The sequence below is a fragment of the Schistocerca piceifrons genome, chromosome 6 (genome assembly GCF_021461385.2).
Source record: "Schistocerca piceifrons isolate TAMUIC-IGC-003096 chromosome 6, iqSchPice1.1, whole genome shotgun sequence".
Taxonomy (NCBI): Eukaryota; Metazoa; Arthropoda; class Insecta; order Orthoptera; family Acrididae; genus Schistocerca; species Schistocerca piceifrons.
The window spans coordinates 476,131,502-476,138,769 of record NC_060143.1 but is presented as its reverse complement, the minus strand read 5'-3'; positions in this window follow the sequence as shown (position 1 = coordinate 476,138,769).

Sequence of the window (7,268 nt, the reverse complement as noted above, 5' to 3'; positions counted from 1 at the left end):
GGTTGCACGCAGCTGCACTGAAAGTCCGTATCTTTCTACAGAAGCACAACACCAAGTGAGACAATCTGAAGTTCTTTTCCCTGAAGTATTAATCAGTGTAGCCAAGACACTGAAATGTCGTATTAATATCCCATGTTATCATTTTGGTAGTACATTAGGTACACCAAACAGTGGGAGCATAATAACATCTCCATCGCTCAAGGTGGTGGACAGCATGTCATGTCAACACCACGTTCTTGTAAGGTACACCAACGTAGAATTAGTGCAAAAACCAAATATAGTGTTCCATGAGCATGAGGATAGACAGGACAAACGGATATTACAGTAATTTCTGGTAATTAGGTCAGAAGATTAAGGACATTGAGTCTTATGCCAGTCATCATTGATAATTACTAGTCTATTAACTGATTTAAGTAATTCGTGGCACTCATCGCCCAGTTACTGAACATTTCTGCACCATGTATGAAGTATTACAGAATAATGTTCATAAGTTATCTGTTTACAGAGAACATTGGCACTCATTGTTCAGTTACAAATCATCAGAAGTCATCAGTCAAAACGGGAGTTAATGAGTGTAGAGCATACATGCATTATTACAAAATATCATTCACTATTACTCAGAACTCATCATTCAAGTGACATAAGACATAATTAAAATGTAACACTCTGTAACTATTACTCAAAGTCTGTGATTAGAAAACATCATTCAGTATTACTCATAACTCTTTTAAATTGGTAGCATTATTTGGGACTGGTAATACTTTTTTTGTGCTAGCAATGCGTTGTGTTGAGATCGATAATTAATTGCTGTGGCATAGCAATATTTGCATTTGACTTATTGCTGCAAATGAAGATGTGTAACGTCATTCATCATGAGTCAGCTGTAGCAAGGTTATGAAACAAATAGAGTATATGTGATCACATTCATGAATGACACAGGTTTAATGACCAACTGCTTGTAGCACATTAATTTCCTGAATAATTTCTCCTTCAAAATATACAAATGTATTATTAAACTGAAAGAAGAAACTCATATTATGCTGAAAAGTAATGAACTTCGAATTAACAGGTAATGAAATGTGTATTAAATATATATGTTCTGTAGCTTTCCTTTCCAAAACCTTCAGTCATCATACCATGCGACATAAGACATACTGACAAAACGAACTGCAACAAATACTTAAATAACTACATAACATAAATACATAAACTTCAACATTATCCTCATCTGTAAAGAAAAACTTCATTATCATCACTATCATCACCTGCAAAGAAAAATTTCATTATCCATATCAACATAATTCCATTATTATTATCACCTGAAAAGAAAAACTTCATTCTCCATAGTAGCATATTCTTCATCACTATTCATCATCATTCATTATCATCTGCAAAAAAGTCACTTCATTATACAACTATTCATAGTATAAAGTTCCTTATTTCTAGCATATTTCATCACTAAAACTAAGATGTGTAGTTCTGTCTGACAGCCTGCATCAATCGCCTCGTATTCTGAAAGAAAAAATTAGTTAAGACTGATATCATACGATGTGTGTAGTATATTCTTGTTAATGGTTGTTAATTCTGATTCATTTACTCTTCGTGACGAGGTGTTGTATCTTCTTTCGTTCATTGCGAAGGTGAAATTCCCATAATTTATTTCTTTTACACGTTATTTCTTTCTGAAAATGATGAACAATGATTAATGTCTTGCATTTAAATCATATACCCATTAAATAAAAACTGTTTTCTAGTGATATAATTGAGCATACAGCATAGCATGACAGAAAACGTAATATGTCAAAAACATAGACAGTGTTCAGATGCAAAAATGTACACAGAGTATCACAATGTAGCAGCAAAAAAAATGTAAAATAGTCACGATGTTGAGATATCACAAGGCAAAATGTCAAAGTCAGTTAGTGTTCGTTACATCTTAAATATTTCATAGTGCATATAAACAAAACAGGAAAACAATCATACATACATAAAAAATGGAAAATGTGCACGGTCTGATGTGTAACGACAAGAAAAACGACCTGTTAACCTTACCTTGCCGGGCACTTGCCAAGAAAAAATACGATAATCATCAGTAAGTAGTCACATAAATATACACTCCTGGAAATGGAAAAAAGAACACATTGACACCGGTGTGTCAGACCCACCATACTTGCTCCGGACACTGCGAGAGGGCTGTACAAGCAATGATCACACGCACGGCACAGCGGACACACCAGGAATCGCGGTGTTGGCTGTCATTTGGCGCTAGCTGCGCAGCATTTGTGCACCGCCGCCGTCAGTGTCAGCCAGTTTGCCGTGGCATACGGAGCTCCATCGCAGTCTTTAACACTGGTAGCATGCCGCGACAGCGTGGACGTGAACCGTATGTGCAGTTGACGGACTTTGAGCGAGGGCGTATAGTGGGCATGCGGGAGGCCGGGTGGACGTACCGCCGAATTGCTCAACACGTGGGGCGTGAGGTCTCCACAGTACAGCGATGTTGTCGCCAGTGGTCGGCGGAAGGTGCACGTGCCCGTCGACCTGGGACCGGACCGCAGCGACGCACGGATGCACGCCAAGACCGTAGGATCCTACGCAGTGCCGTAGGGGACCGCACCGCCACTTCCCAGCAAATTAGGGACACTGTTGCTCCCGGGGTATCGGCGAGGACCATTCGCAACCGTCTCCATGAAGCTGGGCTACGGTCCCGCACACCGTTAGGCCGTCTTCCGCTCACGCCCCAACATCGTGCAGCCCGCCTCCAGTGGTGTCGCGACAGGCGTGAATGGAGGGACTAATGGAGACGTGTCGTCTTCAGCGATGAGAGTCGCTTCTGCTTTGGTGCCAATGATGGTCGTATGCGTGTTTGGCGCCGTGCAGGTGAGCGCCACAATCAGGACTGCATACGACCGAGGCACACAGGGCCAACACCCGGCATCATGGTGTGAGGAGCGATCTCCTACACTGGCCGTAGACCACTGGTGATCGTCGAGGGGACACTGAATAGTGCACGGTACATCCAAACCGTCATCGAACCCATCGTTCTACCATTCCTAGACCGGCAAGGGAACTTGCTGTTCCAACAGGACAATGCACGTCCGTATGTATCCCGTGCCACCCAACGTGCTCTAGAAGGTGTAAGTCAACTACCCTGGCCAGCAAGATCTCCGGATCTGTCCCCCATTGAGCATGTTTGGGACTGGATGAAGCGTCGTCTCACGCGGTCTGCACGTCCAGCACGAACGCTGGTCTAACTGAGGCGCCAGGTGGAAATGGCATGGCAAGCCGTTCCACAGGACTACATCCAGCATCTCTACGATCGTCTCCATGGGAGAATAGCAGCCTGCATTGCTGCGAAAGGTGGATATACACTGTACTAGTGCCGACATTGTGCATGCTCTGTTGCCTGTGTCTATGTGCCTGTGGTTCTGTCAGTGTGATCATGTGATGTATCTGACCCCAGGAATGTGTCAATAAAGTTTCCCCTTCCTGGGACAATGAATTAACGGTGTTCTTATTTCAATTTCCAGGAGTGTAATTGCGTAAGTGGTCATAAAATGTGTAAGTTCATCTGGAAAAATGTGCACGGTCTGATGTGTAACGACAAGAAAAGCGACCTGCTAACTTTACCTTGCTGGGCACTTGCCAAGAAAAAATACGATAATCATCAGTAAGTGTTCATGTGAATATAATTGCATAAGTGGTTATATAAAAAAATCAGGAAATGTCATTACAGTGTGATGAATCATAAAGTATGTTCATTCAATAAAGTGTCTGATGTTGGAGATATGATGATTCCCTTTGGTTTTTCTGATTCTCAAAGTTTCGACGTGTACCACATTGGGGTGAGGAATGCTGCGAATTCGATATGAACCTGCGTATAAAAGCTCAAATTTACTACATCTACTTTTTCCTCTATTAGATAAATAATGAGTGCGTACTAATATCTTCTGTCCAATGTGAAAGTCACGGCATGTACAAACCTGTTTTTGCTGTCTTCTGCGGCACGTTTGATGTTGTTCAGCGCAATGTCAATTATTTCATGGTGTCGTAGTCGACGAGATGTAGGAAAGGTTACTAATTCTTTAATTTTGTTAGGTGGTTCAACATTTTTCAGAATAACAGTCGGAGATAGCATAGTAGATTCATTTGGTATGGAATTAATTACATCTTGGAATGAGAGTATGTGTGTGTCCCAATCAATATGTTTTTATGGCAGTATATTCTACACAGTTTACCAATTTCTTTCATTAAACGTTCACAAGGGTTCGAAGAAGCATGGTACCTGGATATATAGAATGGAGAAATGTTTCTAGCTCGTAACATATGTGTCCATATAGCAGATCGAAACTGTGATCCATTGTCGGAAATTACTTTCAATACATGCCCTACATGAAATAGAAAATGTTTTACAAACGCTTTCGAAACAATTTTAGCAGTAGCTTTGTGTAACGGAGTGAAGGTAACAAATTTTGAAGTGAGTTCAACAGCGACAAAGATGTAGCAAAAACCTCTATTAGTTCTGGGAATCGGACCAAAAATGTCTACAGCGGCCATGTGTCTCAGTTTAACAGGTACAATGGAATGTAATGGAGGAATATGTGAAGTCGTATCTGACTTAGCTTCCTGGCAGATTTTACATGACGCTAAAACTCGTCGAATTCTTTTCTCCATGTTGGTAAAATAACAGTTCTGTCTCAGTATAAGAAAACATTTTCTGGCTTCGTAATGTGCGTAACTTAAATGAGTATACCAGATTAATTTGTTAATAACTTCGTCAGGAATGTGTAATAACCAATTGTTGCTGTCAGGGTAAGAGCGGCGAAACAGAATGTTATTGCTTACAGTGTAATGGTTTCTAATGGTAACATTATTTCTATCTTGCCAAAGGTGTTTAATTTCTTTCCACACGTTGTCTTTACTCTGCTCTTGCGCTATGTCTCGTAATGACGACGAAATGAAATTTTCAAATTATAATGAATTCTACTCTGTAAATGATGAAAGTCTATGTGAATGCAGCTTGCCGCTAACTTGGTGTAATGTTTTGTCTGTACAGAAGCGTATCTGTCGCCTTTATCGCTCTTTCCCTCTCACACATAAATCGGTACAATAAAGTCAGGGCTTCGTGTTTTCTAGTTAGGCTGATCCGTGAAAAGACAGAGAAACAATTATGCTAATGGAGGATTCTCTCACTCTCTCTCTCTCTCTCTCTCTCTCTGTCCTTTATCTGTGTACAGTTTAAATATATTATTTACGTGAACTCAGCCTAGTAGAATCTCTGGTGGAGCCCTTCGTCTTAATATTCAGCGGCTGGCTTGCTAGAAAAGATCTTTACATTTGTTATTATTATTAAGCGCTGCATTCAGTTGGGAAAATCGATCGTTTGAACAATTCGTTCAGTTTACGACAGATCTAAAATTTCAGATGTGGACGAAGCCTTTTTGGACGATTTCAAAAAACTCAGAGATTGCAGGCTCTCTTCGTCACAGCTGAAACTTTCCAATTAATTACAGGGCCCAGACAATCATCAATGGTTCAGACAGAGAACTCATTCGTCATTCACTCTAGAATAAAATGGTCACAAACCTTATTTCTGAGGAAAATTGTATATTGAATCCATTTTCGTACATGTTCCGTTTTCTCTTTATCTCTCACGCTAGCGGCACAAACTTTCCTAGCTCGCTTTAGCGCGAAGAAGAGTAAATAAATCTCCTTTAGCAATCCGACAATCTTCCAACCGATACTTCCGAAGCTGTTCCTCTCTCTCTCTCTATAATAACCATGGAGCATACGTTTCTGTACCTCTGTTGTTCCAAAGAATAAACGTACTAGAAAAATACTTTGGCGTCGACGAGCTGTCGGCGCATATATTACTAGAAAATCTGATCAGATACTTTTCAAACGTAAATACATGTGGATGATTTGGTTGACCATTATTAATTATTGCGTGGTAGAGGGTAATTTTCCGTGGGGAGATTACAATGCCCCTCGCAGCGAGCGAAGTTTGTGAGCTCAATTTTGATTCACCGAACACACTTCGCGAGCTATCTATTAGCGTGGATAACCGGGAAGTGATGATTGTCAGTCCTCCGACTGAAAAAGAATATTATATTTGAGACAGACGAAGAAAAGAAATGTTGAAGACAGAAGAAATGAAGAGACCGGTACCGCGGCTGTATTGCTTTTACGTGCATCTAGGTGTTATATTTGCTGTGCACAACCAAGGAAGATGATCTTTCATGAACTGATGTCAGGGTCTACCCATTCGGGAACTTTCTTAAGCAGGGAAACCTTGGAAAACCTCTTAAGCCTAGACCCCCAGCCTACGGTACATAGAAGATAGGAAAGCCTATAGAAGAAAAAAAATATAATTTTGAAATAGATCTCTAAAGGAAAGACAGGGATCCATTTGTATCACGATTTGGAGAAGAGTGGTTTGTGCCTCTAGCAAAAAAACTTTTTACAATAAATAACGTGAATTCTCGTTTTACAATCTTGCTCCTGGTACAATATCTTGCGGTGCTAACTCCCCCGGGTCTTGCATGTCCCCGACGTCCACATTTGCAGTCGGTCTTCTACGCGGCCCCCTCTGTAGTTGATCTTCTACGCGGCCCACAATGGGAAGAGTAGAAGGAACAGGGATACTCGAATTCACATGCAACATTCATTCCAAAAGAATTAGCAATGACCAAAAGGAAAACTCTTCCTGTAAGAGAACTGATTAGGTTGCACCGTCCAAGATTCTCCTTTTTGAAAGCAAAATCCTTATGGCTTCACGGATCCTTTTTGTTACGACGTACTTCAAGGAATTCAACCATTAACTAATGATGTTGCCAAAAGCATCATCCGATTTACTCCCGTTTGAATACTCCTTTTGACTTTGCCTCCCCACTTGTGCTTATAAGTCCAAAAGTTCTAACACATTTTCTATCACTGATTTGTTCTTCGTAATTTAAAGGATTCATGTAACTTACTGTAGATTTTGGATTCAAATCATCGAATAATGGAAAGTGTAGTTCATTTTATACCAAGACATCATCCATATTTCCTTGATAAGCCATCTAATTTAGCTATACTCAAAAACTTTTTATTCTAAATACATATATTTCTACGCTTGAGTGCTGAAATGTAAAAGTTATTAGCATTGAGGAATGCGGATTCACTTCTTTCATTTACTCTCGGATTCATACGGTGTTCATCCATGCTCATATATGGAAATGGATTTTTCACACAAAATTCCCAAACGAACACGAACCATTAAATTACTA